Source organism: Mastomys coucha, unplaced genomic scaffold, assembly GCF_008632895.1.
Source record: "Mastomys coucha isolate ucsf_1 unplaced genomic scaffold, UCSF_Mcou_1 pScaffold23, whole genome shotgun sequence".
Classification (NCBI taxonomy): Eukaryota; Metazoa; Chordata; class Mammalia; order Rodentia; family Muridae; genus Mastomys; species Mastomys coucha.
The window spans coordinates 79,603,908-79,626,705 of record NW_022196906.1 but is presented as its reverse complement, the minus strand read 5'-3'; positions in this window follow the sequence as shown (position 1 = coordinate 79,626,705).

The following is a 22,798-nucleotide window of genomic DNA, read 5'->3' as shown; positions in this document are numbered from 1 at the left end:
TATATATATATATATATATATATATATATATACATATATATGTATATATGTGTGTGTGTATCCTTTGTAAAATGTATATATATATATATACATATATGTGTGTGTATATATATACATATATACATATATATATATATGTATACACACACACACACACACACACACATATAATTGTACCCAGTAAGCAAAGAGCCTGAAGACAAAATACTGTGGGACCATGTGACAGTTTTCCTTCAATAAGATGTTTGGATTACATGGGCTTTAGAGAAAGAGAAAGACTTAAATAGGATAAACACATGAGAAAGAGTGAGTAAAAGTTGAGAATGATTAGTAAATGTGATTTTAAATCTTTGTGAGGAAAAAAAAAAACTAGACATCCCCTACTTTCTGTTCTCTGAATGCTGGGAGGAGAGTTCGCTTATATCAAAGCCATCAGGTTTCATGTACTTCAGGTGCTGCAGGGATGGCGATTAGAGTCATAAGATGTAGGTGGTTAACTCCCAACAAACCAGCTGAACTGTTTGTGTGTCTGCCTCCTTCATGTGGTATAAACACAAATGTGACTGCTCTTAAAATAGATGGCGTTGTGCCCCTATCACAATGTTTATCCTTAGGAACAGGTGGGCAACAATTCAAGAGATCTCTCCAACCAGTTTCTGGTTTATCTGGTGATTCTTCTATTCACTCTGTCAACATCTGGGTTAAAAGTGAACTCAGTATATTTGAGACATTAAGCACTTGGTTGAGGTTTAACACCGTAACAAAAGGTAACTGCGTTTATTTGTCTTTAAAAAACAAACAAACAAACAAACAAACAAAAAAACCTTCCATTCTATTAGCAGACAGGAGACACCTGAGCAAACCCACACAATGTTCTGTAGGGTAGAAATTCACAGATTGTAACTGGCATCGAGAAAAACATTGATTGCTGACATGAGTCTACATGGTGACTGTTTTAATACAACTGCATTCACTCTTTGTCTGACTCCTTTATCTGCCTCAAACTTCTGCTCTGTATAAGAATAATAACCACAAAGGAGTGGGTTTATATAATCTATCATATTCACCTTCAAGAATGGAGGCAAACAGATAGGTCATTATAATAAATACAAAGTCTCTTTGAATTCTAAGAATGACAAATCTTGAATGTTTCTAAGATGAGAACAGTTATCTATGATAGAGAGGAGTAATTTGTGTGGAAACTACATTGATTCTCTTGAGTGACAACAATGATGAATGCAAGAACAGTTTATGTAAGTACCTTGGAGAACCAGACCTGATGCAATGATGAGCAGGACCATAGATCAATTGTGCATAGATTTTTTTTTTCAATATTATTCTCTTTGCCCCAAATCTTCTATTTAAACATAAAGTTCACATTAGTACCCTGAAGATGAAGTTGGGGCCACTGGAAAACTCTCTCTTCCTCTTCTCAAGGTATTGGAAAGATACATTTCCTTCTCCAGTTTTTACCTTTACTCATTTCTATAACTGGTATATTGGCCAAGGGTAGCTTACCGGGGCTACCGGACAGAAGCATAGTCCAGACTCAGTCAGTCCAGACTCATTCAGGAAATTTACAGAGATTATGAGAAGATATGGTGCTTGAGATCATCCATGTACTGGAGAGATATTACATCAGGGGAAGGATTTATGTCGGAAGGTATAGGTTGGTTTAGTAGGAGAGAACAGCTCAGGCAAGAGGATATATATAATTTATAAACACTACAGGAGAGTTCTGAAATAGATGGATCATATATTAACACATAGCCAAGACTTCGTAGCAGTTTTAGTAAACTCTTTAGATGTATTCTAAAAAGTATTAAGTATAATTCAATGGCTTCAAGCAGAGTCTATTTATTGTTGCTTGATACTTTTGGGTACTATGTGTTGTTACATTTTTATCTTTCTAGAAGGGCAGGGTCATTACAGTAAATACAAGGAACATTTAACAGGTTATTTGTTAGTTGGAAACTGCTATTTTCCAAATCACATGTGTGACTATAACTTTGCTTAGGACTTCAATGCTTTAAACTTTCACCCCTGTTTTTAGCGTTTAAGATTTCCACCTCTGCCAGGACTAAGCAATTAGAATTGGAGCTGAATTTTGAGGTTTATGCCCATGGCCAAATATTTAACCCACTGTGACCTCCAGGTCTTTTCAGATGCCCTATGTAGACATTCCACTGATGCAGGCTCACATCTAGAAATGTTAGCAGAGAACCTGAGAAAGTCAGCCCTGAAAACTAGAATTGCTTCCCCTCCCCCAGAATGTCCATGTCAGGCCCAGTACAATGATGGGAGGCATCAAGGTGTCTTTCTACCATAAAGATGGATCTGTATATTTTTGTCAATGAAGAGAGACCCTATAGTGTGGCAAAATTAAAAAGATTTATCTTGACTGAAAGAAAGCTAAGAAGCCCTGGTCTTAATGGAGTTTGAGTTTAAAAAAAAAATAGGTGTGCCATTCAGATACTCCTGTACTTTGGCCTGTATCATGGGTGGGATAATTCTGAGAATGCTAGAATAGTGAGCAAATAGTGCAGAGTTGGGTTAGGCCTAAATCTTACTGCACTCTTTACTGCTGATAATGCTGGGCAGCACTCTTAGGGATTAAACTGTTCAGTCATCTTTCTGAATAATAAGTACATGAGCTCTGTGCTATATTTTGCTTCTTTCTTGTTTTGCCCTTTCTCCCTCCCCCCTTTTCTTCCTTCCTTCTCTCTCCCTCCTTCTCTTTTTCCTTTTCTGTGTCTATGTCTGTCTCTGTCTCTTTGTCTCTCTCTGTCTCTATCTGTCTCTCTGTCTATCTCTACTTCCCTCCCTTCCTCTTCCAAACTCATTGTTAATAATCTATAAGACATGCTTGTAGTTTGAATGCTTGAGAATAACTTCTTCAAACTTTTATGTTTAAATTTGGCCAAACTACCAATGGCTCCCAAGGATTCTGTGTGCTTTAGAAGCTTTAAGTCTAAGAAGAAATACAAAAATTTAAAATAATGTAAATAGAATTTGGAGTAGTTTGGTAGAAGGTAATAATTAGAGAAGAAACTGGACTTTCTAGTTTTCAGAAATTTGGAATAAAGGAAATCCTATTTTAACTTTTAGTAATCAATATACAGAAATGAAAAAATATGTTTAATAAAAGTTAATAAATCCCTAGACAGCAATATTAACAGATTTGATTTGGTAATCATGTATTTATAATGAAAATAAAATAAATGTATAATCTGCATGTACTTATTAAACAGGTAAAACATCAAATCTCATAAACCCATGGCAGAATATGATTATATTCAGGGGAATACTAAAGAATTAAAATTCTGACAGAATTAGATTTAGGACCTTGTCTAGATACAATTTGTTCCACTGTTGCTTCCCAAAAGGAAAGTAGGTTTTGTCTATAGCAGCATAGCAGACAAGTATGTATTCTGAAGAATATGCAAATGCTGACCCACAAAAATGCAGACACACACTCAGACATCCATAGACACACACAGACACACAGATACATGTACACACATACATGTATTCACAGACACACAAACACACAGACACACACAGAGAAACAGACACAAAGAGACACACAGACACACATGCACACATATACACAGATATTACACAGACACAGAGATACATGTACACACATACATGTATTCACAGACACATAAACACACACACATAAATACACAGACACAGACACAAAGAGACACACAGACACACATGCACACATACACACACACATATATAAACAGACACAGAGATACATGTACACACATATATGTATTCACAGACACACAACACACAGACACACACACAGAGACACAGACACAAAGAGACACACAGACACACAAGCACACATACACACACACATATATATACACAGACACAGAGATACATGTACACACATACAGGTATTCACAGACACATAAACACACACACACACATAAATACACAGACACAGAGATACATACACACAGATAAACACACACACAGCATGGCACTCATCTTTTGGTTCTCCAGAGTTTCTTTAGCTTCCTAAAGGAGATGAAAGTAAGGACCATTACAAGAACTTTTAGCTTCCTACACAACTGGCTTTGAGGCAAGTAACAATCCTGTTTGGTCCATTTTATTTTGGAGGCCATGTTCTTTAGACAGACAGTTTCACAAAGAATAAAATATTAAATGGAAGATGTCACAGTCTGCTTAAATATGCCTGTAAGCCCAAAGCAATAAAAGAGAGTTATTCTTGAAAAAAACATGTTGTTAATGCTTTAATTAGGGGTACAACCCTCCTTTTTTTTTTTTTTCTGAGACCGGGTTTCTCTGTGTAGCAGTGGTTGTCCTGGAACTCATTCTGTAGACCAGGCTGGACTAGAACTCAGAAATCCACCTGCCTCTGCCTCCCAAGTGCTGGGATTAAAGGCATGCGCCACCACTGCCCAGCCAGTTTTTTCTCCTAATTCAGCTTAGATATCTTGGTGGCTAACTTGGCTGATCTGGGACTCTTTCGGATAATACTGCCATTTAAGAAGTTGACATTAACCAGCTCCATAACGTAAAGGAGTTACCACCATGGTTATTTTATTCTTTAGATAATTAGGTATAACATACAACTAATCAAAAAATCATTTGCCTTTCAAAACACCTTTTCCTACAGAACAGGTCACAGAACAAATAACCAGTGGTAGTCATTAAAACTAGAGAAAAATTTTAATACAAATTGTATCTGTTAGAAGAACTTTATAGATTTGCTTGCTACATTTAAGAGAAAGTGTGAATGCAAGTTAGTCATGTACATAAAATGTTATGTAAATATTTCAACAATTTTACTTCTTCTCTACTGAAAAATTAAGTACTAGCAGGAAACATTATAACTGAAGTCAGTCTTTGAAATGGAAAATGATTAAGGATTTCTCAGTTCTTCAGTATGATGCTTCAATTAAATATTTTTTGATGATTCCTCAGTTTCTTGGAGTATCCCCCCCCAAGCCATCAGGTGGCTTCTGGCCATGTACACAATTTTGGACATACTCAACATTGCTCCCAAATGCTGTACAGTGTGTAAATGAACTGGGATCCTTGGTGTTTCTAGGTTTCCCTCTTACAGATATTTCCCAGATATCAACACATCAAGAAATTGTGGACTTCCATATTCAGTACCCATATTTCTTGTCAAAGAATGCCATACCTAACTGGGAAGCTTAAAACAGGAACATTTTAATGCCTCTCATGGTTCTAAAGGTTAGACCTCTGAAACGCTGTCTTGGCCTCCATCAGATCTGCTGGAGGTCACTTCCTTGCCACTTCCTATATTCTAATGGTATGTTAGCATAGTACATGTTGGCATATAGCTTCCCTATCCCAATTTCTGCCCATATTGGATTAGATAGTCACACTACTCCATTATGACCTATTTCCTTAGTTGTACCTGTATTCTTGTTTCCAAACAAGGTCACATACTAGGGCACTGAGAAATACGATTTGAATGGGTCATTTTGTGTGGGATGCACAATTTAATCCAGAATAGTACTTCTTCTTTTTCTGGGTATATCAGGGAACTTTCTTCTTTGAGAGGATGACTCTTATTCTGTAACTAAATTAATTCCAGCATGTTTTTATTCCTGTCTTAGATATCACATACTCAGTACTCGGCTACAACTTGTGTAGATATTAAAGCCCAAGCACATTTCTTACTGATCCTCACTTACGCTGTTAAGGGTTATAGAAAAAAAACAAAAACAGACTCCATTCCAGTGGTGATAGAAAGCACATATAATGTGGGCTATATCGACACTCACTTCCAATATTCATAGAGGAAAACCTTTTTCAGAGAAAACATTCAGCAAGTGTAAGCCATACAAAAGAGGCTTTTTCACTGGAGTTGTATAAAGCTGATTCTTGCTTCAGTTAGACTGAATAGTTCTTTTCTTTTATTTGCAAAAATAAAAACAAAACACAACCAGTAAAATTATCAAGGGACCTCTAACTTCCAGAGTGGGACACTTGCCAAGGTGAGGATGTTCTTTATGACGTTGATCCAGGAAATTGTATGAGGAAAAACAAGTTTCACAGGGAATAAAAAAGCTGGGTTTTCTGCATTTAGTCTCCATTCCCAAACTCTGGACTAGAGGCCCGTGAACTCCAAATTAAAAACCTTTACTTATATGCTTCCATTTCTGCATGTGTGAAAATGAGTCCTCATCATGTGTGTTAGGAATGCATGCTTCTTCTTGGCTTATATTTCCTTATGCAATGGCTTTTTACTTCACGAACTGAAGTTATTAAAAGTAGCCCAGTATATGGTATCTTCTCTTCGTTCTTTTTAAATACACGAGGAGAGTATCCTACATAGTATTAATGGTTAGAATCAGTCTGCCTTTTATCACAGGTTGTCTCCTGAGAAATTCTATCCTCTACCTAGGACACAGAAGCTCCATCCATGAAGTCCCAAGAGGAGCATTGCCTAAAGGAGATCTGAACCATGACAAAGCCAGCTGACAGGTCATTGAGGTGGGGTCATCTTACAAGGGTCCACCTCTAGATAAAGAGCTACAAGCAACTAATATAAGTGAAAGAGAAGCTCACTATGCTCCAAGTATGAGCCATAAAGTATAAGCCCCAAGTATAATCCTCAAATATGAGCCCCAAGTATATGTTCCAAGTATGATCCCCAAGTACATCCTAAACGGTTATCCAACAGCAAGTACTCAGTCCTAAAAGCCACATATATGTGTGTGTGTGTGCATATATATATATAATATAATATAATAATATATTGTAGAATATATAATACAATATAATATAATAAAAAGCACACACACATACATACATATAGATAGATAGATAGATATACACACACACACACACATATAATTTAAAAAGAAGAATTCATCAAATTTAAAGAGAGGGCATTGGGAAAGTTGCAGAAAAGAAGATGAGAATGATATAAATACTCATATAACAGTCTCAAAAAAGTGAAACTTTTAAAAAGAAAATCAGTTTTTAAATAGAAAATAAAATGTTAAAACATGAGAATCTTGGGGTCCCAATTTTGAGTGGAAATCATGAGTCATGAATTATACATATTTAGTTATTAATCTTTTGTGAATGACATTCTGAAACTTAAATTTTTAGGACGTATCATACTAATGTAACCTACAATGAGACTTTGAGAAGTATATTAAGTGAAAGTGAAATTGTAACTGGAAGCTTCCATAGGAGGTCTGTGAATCTCTCTGTGTATGTGGATTGTGTTATTCAGTTGAGGTCAATCTAAGGAGACTTGTACAATGTGCTGACAGGTATATTGTACATTCTGCTGTTAGACTGGGTATTTTTTTTTTATTTCTTTCAGATGTTCTGTTATGCTCATGTACCTTGGTAACAGTAGGAAACATATTTCTTGCTGTTTATTGCACTGGTTAGAGAGAGCCAGGGAAGACCATCTTCCTGCCAATCTCTACATATCCTTCTTAATAGTTCATTACTGGTTACATTGTTGGTTCATTGGGGTATAGAGCCTTTGCTTTTGTCTGCAGTAACAAAATTACTGTTAGTATGTGGTGTGAGTGTGTATGCTTGGCTGTAAATGTCAAACAACTTTGGGTATCATTTCTCAGGAACCATCCACTTTGGATTTTGATATATGGTCTTTCCTTTGCCTATGCATGTATTAATTAGACATTTTGAGCTGTCATGTAGGTGCTAAGAATTGTAACTGGATCCTCTGGAAAAACAAAATGTGCTCTTAAGCACTGAACCAACTGTCCAGCCCCATAACTGATGTTTTTCCCTCCTTCCTTTCACAAAATTTTCTGAGATTATTTTAAAAAATAATTCACTAAATTAAAAAGTCATCATCCATATTACTCATATGTTTATTCATACTCATTAAGTATCAAAGAATATTGAATGATTTAGAAATTTCTATATATTTAATGTTTCAATGAAATATGAAAACAGTAACTTTTAATTTTCAAAGTATTTCTGCAGATGCAATTTCATGAAACTTTGGCTCATAAATTTTTAATTTCAAATACTTTGTTCTTATTAAATTGGGAAGTATTTGATTTTAAGTTTTTCAAGGTTTAGGTTTTTTTTGTTATTGTTGTATAATCTGACTAATGTTTCTGAACAAAAGCACAAAAAATGATTTGCTCTTTTTCTTGAGGTAAACTGATCTGATGATTCAGTTTTTAAATTATGTTCAGTCGACTGTATTTTAATTTGCATCTCAATGACACAGTCATGGTTTGCGTAGTGAAGTGGTGAATTTGAGTCTTTGTTTGTTTTTGCCAAAATTTTAATGTGAAATAAAAGCCAGAGATTTTTTCTCATAGGCTTACAAAATGTAATAGATACACACATTGCATATACCCTCAATAATCTTAAGTATAAATAAATAATGTCTTGCTTTGAACAATGGAGCTCCTGGGTGGGATGCATGGTACAATGTGAACATATATATCTCATAAAAAACTTATGGGAACTCAAATGGAGTCATAAAATACCTTCATAAACATTTTCGTAAAGTTGGGTACATACTTTTCTACGTGTGTGCTTTTAAAATTTCCAATAGAGATGCACAAGTACAAAATTGAACCTGGTTTAAAAAATGTAAAGTAGATTGATTCTCTTCAGTAGTCTCAAAACCCTCATGAGTTGCTCTCCTCTGGACACTCGTCGTACATTTCCAGAAGTGTCAGTTTTTCTTCTCTGGAAACTGGATACTGACTCCAGACAATATAAAACCTTACCTAGTAATTTATTTAGGTTCAAATAATTGATATTTGACAGATCAAAAAGTAGGTGTCTGACCCATTGGGATTTTGATAAGTGTTTATATGGTACATGAAAATGACGACTAGATCAGAAAAATTAAAGGGGCATAAATAAATTAAGAGAACTGTGTTTACAGATTTTCTGTCTGTGAACTTTCTCATATTTAGTTCTTGCCTTTTTCTAATGAAGATAATGAAGGCTACTCTAGAGTATGCTCACATGAGGGAACAAAGTTCACCAGTTTTTTTCCCACAGAGCCTTCTATTCAGTACTCCCAGGTGGTCCTGCCCTTACTACTGAGTCACTGAATATACAGACAAAGTTCTGGAATCATAATTCTGATCATATTTGTAACCAGCAAAGGATAATAATTTCTTTAATCTACTGATTGATACCCATCGGTGAGTAGTAACCAGGCTACAGAGGCTCTTACAGGGCTCCATTCCAGGAACCTATAGTTAAGTCTATTTGAAAGGTTGAACAAATATAACCAGCTCCGCTGTCTTTTGTTTTTCACATTTATTTATGTTCAGATTTCTCTTCTGCATGGAAGACAGTTCTCCAGGGTGTAAGAACAGTGGAACAGCATTTACTCAAGATTGTTTATGGATAGTGACCCAGTTTAGTTGTTCCCAGGCTTAGTAATCTCTCCGTGTATCACTGTGAGCGCTGATGAGGGCTGGACGCGATGGAACAGCGGAGGATGACACACTTCCTAAACCTCCCTCTTGCTGAACGCAGCCAAGGCGCTGCACATGAATCTAAACAGATGTTTCTGTTGTTTAGGCCGATGAAGTTTATAGAGTGCATGTTTATCTTTTAAAAGAGAATGTGGAGAGTTCATTCAGTCTTGAGATCCAATCTTTCCGGACATTGGACTGCCTAGTAAAGTTGGAACAGAGACTGGGAGAACACACGAAGTCATTTGGGGGATGTCAGAAATGCTAGTCCTTTCCTAGTGGGTAGGGAAGACATAAGACACATGGAAGTTGTTTTGGCTCAAAAAATGGTTGATATTTTAAAAGATAGAATATGGAAAAATAGTTTGCATTTTAATCAATTTGCTGAACCTTCAATATAATGTGTATGCAGAAATCATCCCCCATGTTAATTCAGTAGATGTACAATAAAGACATCAGAATTCCCAACACATACTTTTAAATGAAAATGTCCCATATCGTTATATGAGTCATCTCTGATTTAAAGTTCTGGCCAGAGGAAATGAAGCCTTCACTGGTCCAATTCAGCATTTGCTGTAACAGTTTTAGGAGAGAAGGCAGAGATGAGGGGCAGTTACAGCACAGCACGATGAATCATGCATACATGATTTCCCCTAGCAGATTTGTCTTTTCTTTACCACCCATCAGATCACATTCAATCAGATATTAGAAGAATTCAGGAAGAAATGAGAGTGGGGATCTCTTTTCTCTAAGGTAAAGACAGAAAGACAGAATGTCTCTGGGCCCTGCTAAGTGTCTGTTTTGCATCTGTCATGGAGCATGTAATGGCTATGCCAGCAGTAAAGCTGCACTGGAAAGGCCCTGCACTGGATCTAGTGCTTTGTGAGTGTTTTGAATTTATTAATGCTCTTTGATAAAAGGCTCCACTTTTGCCAACTCTCATTGGGATCCTCAAGTTAAGTTAGAAAAGAAGACTACATCATCCTCTTTTGAGCGAGTGGAAGGAACATAGTCATAGGAGTATTTGAGAGGAGATTGTAGTATCTGGAGCTGAGGTGAGGATCCATTCGCCAGCTGAGGATACTGAGAAGTCCAGTAACACAGAGATTTCTCTGGAGTGCCAAGGTCGTAGGCAAGCATCAAGATAGCTTACTAAGTGGGTTCTTCCAAGAACATGGTTTTGTCTTTGTCTTAATTCACCACCTACAGAATATAACTTAATGTTTAGATGGATAATGTAGGCTATGGTAGTCTTTCCAAGGGTTACTGTAATAATCATCACTCACAGAATCTTGAACCACAGAAATAAATTATCTCATGGTTCCACAAGCCAGAGGTTCACAGTCACATGCTGCCAGAGCTAACTTTTCTGGGGGCTCTAGAGAATCTGACTCCAGCCTTTCTCCTTGGCCTTCTGTGCTCGCTGGCAGGGCTTTAGTCTGCTAGTTGTGGATATGTCCCTTCACTTCCTCCCTAACTGCACATGTACCAGGTGATCCCCGCAGTGCTCTCTGCTCCAAATGGCCTTGCCTTCCGTTAGGAGGATTCCAGTCGTGAGCGACTTAGGCAACATCTTCTCAACCATGCCCATGTCTTAAACTCATCGCACCTACAAAGACCTTGATTCAAAGTAAAGTATCATTCAGCAGGTTTTCATGCATACAGTTTTTCGGAAGACTGTTTATCCCATTATAATTACTAATGCTCTTTTATGAAATTATTTTGCTGTTTAAGTCATTTCACCCTTATTGTTATTACAACCATGAACTCTGATGACCTTGATGAACAGTTTTTTTTTTTTTTTCAGAGATTTGGATTGGCTGGGGTGAGAAGGGATAATTTCAAAGTTAAATACATCTTGTGTATTGAATACAAAATTTTAATTTTTCAAATTATATGTATTCTCTCTGTGTGTTTGTGTGTATGTGTGTTTGCACATATGAAGGCACATACAGATCATGGCACAAAGTGGTCAGCGGACAACTTGAAGGCATAGGCTATATCATTCTATCATGTGGGTTCTAAGGATTAAACTCAGGTCTCCATGCCAGCCCAAATAACAAGCTTTTAATAAAAATCGAAAGCAAGAGTGAAGGGATGGCATCTACATGATGTGCAAAGCCACCAAGGCTGATAGTTAGCTAGACATCCTCCATTCTCTATTTCTTTGAGAATTAGCATAGGGTGGAGGATGGAGAAACTCAAGAGTTGAAATAAAGGGTTTGAGACACAAAAGACTAAAGGCTATAAATGGTGAGGTGGTTTAGTGGGTCAAGGCACTTGTCCCCAAGCCTGATAACTTGAGTTGGATCCCAAGAACTCACATGGTAGTAGGATAGAACTGATTTCCTGCAAGTTTTCCTCTGATCTGGACACACATGCTTTAGCCACATAAACACACACACACACACACACACACACACACACACACAGAGAGAGAGACAGACAGAGAGAGAGAGAGAGAGACAGACAGACAGACAGAGAGAGAGAGAGAGAGAGAGAGACTGAGTAAATACCTATAATAAAAATTTAAAGATAGAAGTATAAAAGGATCATGAAAAGACAGGATCCCTTGAATTGGTGATGTTCACAGAAAAGTGACATGAATACATTTAAATTTTTGGATAATATCTGTGCAAAGGTAAGAAGCCAATCAATGTGAAGCAATGAGGAAGGAGGGATTAATCAAGAAAAATGATATGATCAGGAAATCTTAAGCCTTTAGGTCGAAATAGTGGTGATGGCAGTGCAGAGGTTGATTGATAGAATTGATGGGATAGGTGAACATCTAGAAGAAGAAAAGGAGAAATAGGATGATGCCGAGGTTGGATAGTACTTCCTTTGTTCTCTGAGAATTAATCAATTAAGCATTACATTAACTATTTCATAATCATTTCAGGAATTAGTCTTTCTATACAATTGGTTCTATTTCTTCTGGGGACAGAAAAGACTTTGTTGTGTATTTGAAAGGCAATTTCTTATAAATCCAAGTTCTTAAGTAGTTTCTCAGGATCCATGAACCATAGCTAGGAATGCCACCCTGCTCTTAGTTGTGACCATTAAAAATAGCTCCAGATAATGACAAATCTCACTTGCAGACAAAGCTGTCTTTGGTTGTGAATAAGTAGGAGTATGAAAGGTGCAGTTAGTTTAGATATAAGAGAAGTCAGGCTATTAAATAGTTATAGCATCTAAGTCTAACTCTGTGGTACCCAGAGTTCCTATGCTCAGAGATGTTCACAACATGGTTGGAGGTAGAAACTGGTAGTTCTTAGGAAAAAAATCTGGAATGGAAACCTTAACTAGGGATTACTGACCTTTCAAGAAATAAGGAGAATTTAAGTAAAAGCAGTTACTGAAAAGCTTCAAAGAAAGAGATTAAGAACAGACACTGGATACCTGGGGCCTCCAGTATTCACCATATAAACAGGAAACAATGAGTTCACTACAGCGACTGACAGTCTTCCTCTTTTGTGACTCTTAGTGGACACACATTAGCATAATCCCTCCCTCAATTATTACACTACCACAGTAAAGAAAATAAAGAAATTGTCCAGGCACTCAAAGGCAATGGTTAGGCTACTTTCACAGGTTGGTAAAAGTCTATGGAAGGAATAAGAAGCAATTTAACTATAACACCTTTAAAACTATAACACTCTTTTGAAAAGAGTACTAGAAGAACAGTTCAGGGTTTGTTTTCACTGTTTTGATTGTATTTCTATGTTTCTCAGAGACTTTGTGTATTAATGTTGAAAGTTAAGGCTTCAAGTACATTTTAAAAGTATCTCTCTCCATATTGTAGTAAACAATTGAAAAGAACTAAAATCTCTTAGGAAAATAAACCACATGACCTTAAAAATAATTGCCTGAGAAACTGAATAAGCAAACTCTCAAAAAAAAAAAAAAACTTTAGCCAACTCAATGTGGCAAAAGCCCCACTTCTCATGGACTTAATTGGTTTTCATTTTATTGTCTTCAAAATCACATAAGTCATGCATGAATAAGTTTTTGTTGTAAAAGATTCAAAGAACACAGAAACATTTAAGAAATAAATGCTCTCACATTCTCAGCCTCCACTTGCCTCACTTTCCTGTCCCCAGACAACAATTCTCAAATGTGTGGTGTCAGGCCAGTTACTCCCCTGTGTTGGACACTGAGCACACTCTTTGAATCTGAGACACTGTTCTACAGCATCTCAGGTCTTGGAAGTATGGAAGAATTATTAGCACCAAGGAAACAGAAAAAGGGTTTCTTTAAATTAAAAAAGAGTGAGACACTATAATTAAGCCAATCCAACATTTGCCACATAGAATGAGACAAATTGTACACTGATCATTCAGCAAACTGACATAAAGTCTTTGAAACACACCTGCATGGTATATTTGATGACAAGTAGGTTGCATTTTGTAGTCTCAGTAGTTACATTTGGTAGCTAGAGAGAAAAATGCTGTCTTTCTTGATACAAGAAGAGAATATCTGGAGAATGATAGTGTTCTATTTTTGCTAGGATGTATAAAAAATTTATTATTATTATTATTATTATTATTTATTATTATCATTATCATTATTATTATTATTATATATGGATTGTTTAGAGGCAGCATCAAATTTTCCTAGCAAGAAACAACTAGGAATCAAGAAGAGATAATTATTTTCTTTGTAGCAAAGACAAAGAAAAGTACTTAGCAGAGTTTTTATTCTCATTATTTCTTGGTCTTACTCTCCCCAAGAAGAGACTGGATCATTTCCTGCTCATGGACTGAGTTGGCTAAGGGGAAAACCTTGACCCTGACCTGGGAAAACTTCTGTATTTGTTCTATAATGGTTAGCTAATCTATGTGACAGACAGATGCCATGAAGAGCACCTACCAGAACCAACGTTAGAAATTCCTTAGGTGTGCCTCCTCCAAGTGTCTTAAAACCTAGCCCTTCATTTTCACTACCAATTTTCATCCTCAAGCTAATGCTATCTTGATAATATTGCTTATTAACTTGATATGAACTTGGAGTGTTTTGTGTTATTCTGAGCAAAGTTTTGTTTATATCACAACATAGAAGTGATTCCTAAATTAGGCTTAAAGCTCTCTTACTGTTTACCCTGATTTATCATATAAATTCCAGTAATAAGTGGGCTGCATCTTTCCACATCAACTTCTGCTTTCTTATCCTTCTGATTTTCTAGCTGGCCAACTCTTTCTTTCCGACCTAATTACTTACCTCCTAGGACTTTAGCATCCTTTTTGTCAGTGATATCAGCCATTCTTACTTAGTATTTTCTTTCCCAAGTCAGTGCTGAATATTCTCAAATAGTCCCAAAGCCATTCCCTTCTCCTAACACATGACTTCTGGGCCAGCCACTAGTCAGCTTGAGTTCCTTCATCTTTGGGGACATGTCAGAATGCTGCCTCCTACACTAGGTCCTTGTGTTGTTGTTGCTGTTGGGTTTTTTTTGTTTTTTGTTTTTTTGTTGTTTTTGTTTTTGTTTTTGTTTTTGGTTTTTTTTGTTGTTTTTTTTTGAGGGTGAGAAAGAAGGAAAGTCTACTTAAAAACGTGGTTGCTCATGGAAAAAATCACAGTGCAGTAGTGTCAGACCTATCCTGGGTGCTCAGGATTTGTTTATAAATTGAACCTATAGTGTCTAATCATCATCAGAATAATTCTCCAGGAGCTTTATTCTCTAAGACAGATGGGCTTTGGTAGAACTTCCTGGCTTTGAATCATGTTCCTGTTCTCTGCTCCTCAATTCCTCTCTTATCAGAGATCAGTCAGTGCAAGGAGGTCAGGCTCCAGGGACTAGATGAACTTTGTGGTTCTTCCACTGTTGACAGAGGTGACAGATACATAGGACAGGAAATGTCCCCAATAGGAGCTACTTGAGCCACCCCACTGGGGCTTTGACTTTTGACACAATGCAAAGTCTCCTGTCAATGAAGCTCTCCTCTTAGAGAGGCCTCTGAGCCACAGCTGCAAACTCGTATGTTCTCAGTTAAGCCAGGTGAATGCCTGCTCGGGTCCTGTGAAATGTACACATGAAAAAATAATACTTGTCTCATAGGGTTTTCTAATAGGTATAAAACAGTGCTGCATTAAGTATTAGCTATTAATATCAATATTGAGTATTATCAAACAATCTCTAACATACACAATCTGTACTTGGAAATACCAGTTATAATTTTAGGGTGTTCACTTCGTAGAGCTGCAAGATAACACTTAGTCATAGGTAGAACTTTCTTAGTATAGAACTAAACATGTTGTGAATGGTTAATAATTAGGTACTATTATTTGTACTTTTCAAGTATTATAAATGGCAGACTATATGCCCTAGCTTGCTTACGGTTGCTGTGATAAACACTAAGACCGAAGACAACTCGGAAAGAAAAGAGTTTATTTGGCTTATGTGTTCTCAGCAGCGTAAGATCATTGTGTGAAGTCAAGGCAAGAACCCAACTTTGTCAGGAACCTGGAGGCAAGAACTGAAGCAGAAACCATGGAGGAACACCATGCTTACTGCCGTGTTCTCTATTGCTCACTTAGCCTGATTTCTGATACAACTCAGATCGGCTGCGTCCTCCTATGTTATTTAGGAATCAAGAAAATCCTTCATACGCTTGTTTTATAGGCCAATTTAATGCAGACATTCTCTTAATTGAGGTTCTTTTTTTTCCAAATAACCCCATCTTGTGTCAAGTTGGCAAAACACTAACCAGCACATTATGTATGGTATTATTTTGTAGGAGAAATTTTAACACACATTATTAACTAAATAGATGGAAAAGGACTACATCTTATTTTGTTTTGTTTTTGCTTTTCTGAGGTGAATCTAATTCTGTAGCCTGGACTTGCGGTCTTTTGACTTCCTGAGAGCTGTGGTTAGAAGTGTGCACCACCCCACCCAGTCAGAATGACTTCCTACAGGGCAAACGCCTGAATACTATCAATTTATAATTTATTGATAGATGCTTAGGTTTGCTCAATTTTCCAATGAGCTATAACTACTTCAGAGCCTACTTTTGTGGATACCTTTTTGTCTGCTTATAGAGTAGAGATCTGCTATTTCAATGGTTCAACCATAAAGCATAGTTCATCTTAGTAAATTATAAACAATGCTCATGGAAAGAGCAAGGCTGAAGTCATCTGTCCCTTTGTCAGAGTGGTACCTTACCATGTACTGAAATGTTTGCCAACGAAATGTTATGAGCTTATTTTGTTACATTTTATTGACCTTTTTACTACGAAAACATTTGCATATGTTTATTGAACATTTCTAGCTCCTCTTCTAGTTCTGTTTGCTCTTCTTGTATGTGATTTACATGGTCTGTTTAATGGAGGATTCTTTTAGATGCCCAAGAAACATTGTCTTTATTTTCTGAGATCCACAATTTCTGGTCCTGCATGAATGAAAATGAATTCTTTCAGAACAATCAAATAACAATTATGATGGATTCTTAATTATAAATTTAAACAGTGCTTTTCAAAGTGGAATCAGCAGGATCTGCCTCATTGAGATTTCTTTTAAAAATATAACTGAATTAGATCTAAGGCCATCTCTAAGCTACTTAGCCAGAAACTCAAACAGCAGGTTTAACAAGCTGTGATTAGTTCAGCAAACACTATGGTAATTGGGTAGCTATACTAAATCATTCACAGAAAAAGTTAGCAATGTGTCTTAGGGTTTATATTCCTGCACAAAGAATGACCAAGAATCAAGTTGGGGAGGAAAGGGTTTATTCAGCTTACACTTCCACATTGCTGTTCATCACCAAAGGAAGTCAGGACAGGAATGCACACAGGGCAGGAACTTGGAGACAGGAGGTGCTGATGCAGAGGCCATGGAAGGGTGCTGCTTAATGGATTGCTTCCCCTGGCTTGCTCAGCTTCCTGTCTTATAGAACCCAGGACCACTAGCCCAGGGATGGCACCACTCACAATGGGCTGGGCCCTCCCCCCAATGATTATTAACTGAGAAAATTCCTTACAGGTGGATCTCATGAAGGCATTTCCTTAACTGAGGCTCCTATCTCTTTAATAACTACAGCTTGTGTCAAGTTGACACACAAAATCAGCCAGTACACAATTCTAAAGATGTGTTCAGATTTGGATTAGAACTGTCTTCAGATAGTAATTAACACTTAGGATTGTATTGGTATATATATCTTGGTTACAAGGACATCACAGTATGTGTAAAAAGCCACTGTCAAACATACTCTATAATTTCATTTATAATACTCAAGATCCTCATATAAAGGAGAAAATTTACTTTCACCTTTTTGGGTCTGGGTTACTGAACTCATGATAATTTGTAGTTTTATCCATTTACCTGAAAAATTTACTTTCCTGTATAGCTGAATAGAATTTTACTATGTGCATGCTTCATATTTCCATTATTCTTTTTATCAGTGGAAGCACATCTAGACTGCTACCATTTCCTATTTATTGTGAGTAGAGCAGCAATGAACATGGCCAAATGACTGTCCACAGAAGAGGTCATTGTGTCATTTGAGAACATGCTAAGGAGGAGTATAGCTGAGGCATATGGTAAATTTATTTTTAACTTTTGACCATTCTCTCCACATTGGTTTCTATAGTGGCTGCTTTGGCTTGCAATCTCAATAATAAAGATTAAGTTTCCCCTTTCCCTGCATCCTCTTAAGCATTTGCTATCAGCCATTCTCACTAGAATAACAACAACAAAGTGAACCAAGTAGATGTGCTACACACACACACACACACACACACACACACACACACACACACACATACTCATACATACGAGGTTGGGAAGAAAAAGACAATAAAGTCTTAATAATTATACCTGAAGGGGACATCATTATGATCCCCACAATTATTCAAATTATTCAAGCTAAAGGAAGTGAAGGGTGTTCCAGGGCTAGAAGGTATGTGTGGTAAGAAAGAGTTTGGTAGTGAATCCTGATGCCGATGGCACTGTTCTATAGGTACATGATGTTTAGTGCCTTGAACTACACACCAGATAAATCTACACAGAACTGAACTCCCACACTCGAATAAGCATGGGTTAATTGGAATTTGATTAAAGGAGTATATTGGTGCTGATGTTCTGGTTTTAATATACTACACTCTGAAAGAGCAATCATTATGAAAAACCAGTAAGCTTTAAAAGAGAATTCTCTGTGCCACTTGTCATAACTCAAAGTGAGACTGGAGTGGTCACAAAATTAAAAGTAAAATTAAACAATACTAGAAACCATGAAAGTTTTATTAGACTCATTTGTCAACAGTTCCTCCAGATATTGATATAAACTGTTTTCTACCTGAATTTAGCAAAATGCTCCAGTTCTCTTTATGATAAGCTTAATGACCAGAAAAAACATAACAACCAGTTGAAACCACTGGACAAAAGAGTGCATTTTCAACTCTATTCTATTTCTTTAAGCTGTATAACCTCCCAGCCTTCAGCATACATCCCACAGCAATTATTTCTAGGTAATTATTTGAAAGAGCTGTAAACTGTTTAAAGAGGAAATCTCAGACATTTTAGTTTTGGGAGTTTGGAGTTGAGTCCATTTTTCTTTGAATGTAGATCCTCTCTGGGAATGTCAAATGGCAACTGAAAACACACCAGGGTACAATTTCTTCAGAACAGACAGTAGACGAGTTATGGAAACTCCTCACTGCATAAAGGATTACAGCTTTTTAATAATTACAGAATACCATTGCTCAGTATTTCCAGCATTAAAGACTTGTACATCTCTTTTGATTATTCCAATGTTCACACTCTAATAGAGTTTCTCCTATTACCAACCTAAATTGGCCAAGTCTGGACGATTTGTTTCATTTGTCCTCTGAGCTTCCCTGAAGGTGGCAGTTATGCTACGATGAGACAAACCTTTACTTCGACTTCTTCTTGGAACCTTGGCCTTCAGGTTATCTTATGACTTATCAGATATCTATTTTAGACAGAGAACATCTCTTCCGGGCTTGTGTGGCTGTCACTGTCTAACACTTAACTTTCACATTGAAATATTAAGCTTCATGTAAAAGTTGACAAATAAAAATAAAGATTGAACTTTTTATATTCTAATTTTCTGTAATTCTGTAATCTAAAACTCTATAATTGCTATAATTTACTTTTGAGTTGGTCAGAGAACTTTTTTTTTCTACTATATATTTTCTTCTAGGCCTTAAAACCGACCACAAAATTGAACTACGCCTAACAGTAGAAATTACTATAATTATTTTTTAATTATGTTTATTTATTTACCTGTGGGGCCAGGGATCAAGGGTGATCAGGCTTTGCAGCAAGCATTCTTACCCCACTGAAATCTCTTTCTGTCTTCATATTGTGATCCTTGAACTGTAATTATTAATTTCAGAAATTATCTTGTAGTTCATAAAAACTAAAATCAGTTACATATATATGTATTCAACATATGGTTTACTTTGCAAATAGTCTATTCTGCATTGATTTCATCTGATCTTCTGTGAAAAAGGAGTAGGGACGTACTTGATAGATACTGGTGATAGGAGCTGAAGGAACATATGACCAAATAGTGCTGCTTCTGATGAGCTTCCTTCCTGCTGGATTCTGTTCTTCACAAGTAACTTCTCGAACTATATTTGTATGATATATAGTTTATATAAAACTATGCTGAAGTGGTCATTTAATAAAAGGATCCCTTATTCTACAAACTTAAGGACAGCCTGGTTTTTAGTCTTTGTGTTGTTCCCTATGTATCTTTTGGAAGTCTCTGTTCCTCATAAGGTTATGTTCCCCTCCATGGGGTTTGGAGCTACTTTTGTGGAGATATTTATATATGTGCATAAATGTTTTGACTGCATCTAAGTATGTGCAGTGTATGCGAGCCTGATGCCCTTAGAGGCCAGAACAGGACATCGGATACCCTAGAACTTGAGTTAGGGATGGCTCAAGTCACCAAGTGGCTGCTGGGAACCAAACCTCTGTCCTCTATGAGGGAAACAAATGTTTGTAACCCACAAGCCTTGTTGAGCTACTTTTAAAACCACAGGGAGAGAAACTTTCTTTCAGTTTCTGTTGACTGAGTCTCGGCCCACCAGTGTGCTGTTTTAATGCACACCAGCTCCACTCTCTGTAAACAGCCTCTAAAAACAGGTCAGGGAAGGGCTCCCAGAACTTTAATTTATGAAGCCTCGGGCAGTGATAAGAAACATTCTGGACTGAGTTCAGAAACAAGGGTCAGCTGGGACAGTGAAGGGAAACAATCTCAGATTGTTTTAGCTGTGGACCTGCTAGCCTACTGGGAGAGAAAGCAAAAGAGAGAGCTACATGGGCAAAACTAATCCAGCCCCCTTATTTTTTAAGTGTTTTTAACAGATAAAAACTTCAGTCTTTGAGGGATATGCTTATGTATTCCCATGTTCTTTCTAGATTGTTTAATGAGAGAAAATAATGATAGAAATCCCTCTTGCTGTATATTTGAAATATAAAATATTTTTATTTTTGGTATAATGGAGGGGACCCTGATGCTTCCTCCCTCCTCCTGTCACTCAACTCAGCAGTAGGATTTCAATCTCGTTCTCCCTAAATTATGTTTTTTTTTCTAGGCATCAGCTTGACACCTGGTTGCCAATGCGTTTATAAAAAGAAAAAAACTAGAAGATATGTTCTATGCACTCCTTCATTGCTGGCGGGACTGCAAGCTGGTACAACCACTCTGGAAATCATTTTGGTGTTTCCTCTGGAAATTGGACTTAGTACTACCAGAGGACCCAGCTATACCACTCCTGGGCATATACCCAAAAGATGCTCCAACAAATAATAAGGACACATGCTCCACCATGTTCATAGCAGCCTTATTTATAATAGCCAGAAACTGGAAACAACCCAGATGTCCCTCAACAGAGGAATGAATACAGAAAATGTGGTATATCTACACAATGGAGTACTACTCAGCTATTAAAAACAATGAATTTATGAAATTTTTGGGGAAATGGATGGATCTGAAGAATATCATCTTGAGTGAGGTAACCCAATCACAAAAGAGCACGCATGGTATACATTCTCTGATAAGTGGTGTCTTAGTCAGGGTTTCTATTCCTGTACAAACATCATGACCAAGAAGCAAGTTGGTGAGGAAAAGGTTTTTTCAGCTTACTTCCACATTGCTGTTTATCACCAAAGGAAGTCAGGACTGGAACTCAAGCAGGTCAAGAATCAGGAGCTGATGCAGAGGCCATAAAGAGATGTTTCTTACTGGCTTGCTTCCCTTGGCTTGCTCAGCCTGCTCTCTTATAGAACCCAAGAGTTCCAGCCTAGGGATGGTACCACCCACAAGAGGCCCTAACCCCTTGATCACTAATTGAGAAAATGCCCCACAGCTGGATCTCATAGAGGCATTTCCCCAATTGAAGCTCTCTTCTCTGTGATAACTCCAGCCTGTGTCAAGTTGGCACACAAAACCAGCCAGTACAAGTGGATATTAGCCCAGAAGATCGGAATATACAAAGTACAAACCACAAACTACAAGAAACTCAAGAAGAAGGAAGACCAAAGTATGGGTACTTTGTCCCTTCTTAAAAGGGGGATCAAAATACCCATGGAAGGAGTTATAGAGACTAATTATGGAGCAGAGACTTAAGGAAGGACAATTCAGAGACTGCTCCACCTGGGAATCCTTCCCATATTCAGTCTTCAAACCCAGACACTATTGTGGATGCCAGCAAGTGCTGGATGACAGGAGCCTGATATATCTGTATACTGAGAAGCTCTGACAGTACCTGACTAATACAGAAGTAGAGGCTCACAGCCATCCATTGGACTGAGTACAGGGTCCCCAATGAAGGAGTTAAAGAAAGGACCCAAGGAACTGAAGGGTTTGCAGCCCCTTAGGACGAACAACAATATGAACTAACTAATACCCTCAGAGCTCCCAGGGACTAAAACTCCAACCAGAGTACACATGGTGGGACTCATGGCTCCAGCAGCATATGTATAGCAGAGGATTGCCAAGTTGGTCATCAATAGGAGAGGCCCTTGGCCCTGTGAAGGTTCTATGCCCCAGTGTAGGGGAATGCCAGGGACAGTAAGCAGGAGGGCTGGGGTGGTGAGCAGGGGGCAGGGGGGGGAAGGAACAGGGTCTTGTTTTAGTTTTTGTTTTTTGTTTTTTGGTTTTTGGTTTTTTTTGGAGGGGGACCTGGGAAAGGAGATAAAGAAAACATCTAATAAAAAAAGAAATGAGTTTCACACACACACAAAAGATATGTTTGCAGGGGTGTGGTGAAGTATGGGGGAAGGGAGTGCCTCAGATGAAGGTATAGTATAGAATAGAGTTTATTCAGGGCATGGGGAGGGGAGTTAAGAGGGTAGTAGAGGCAGA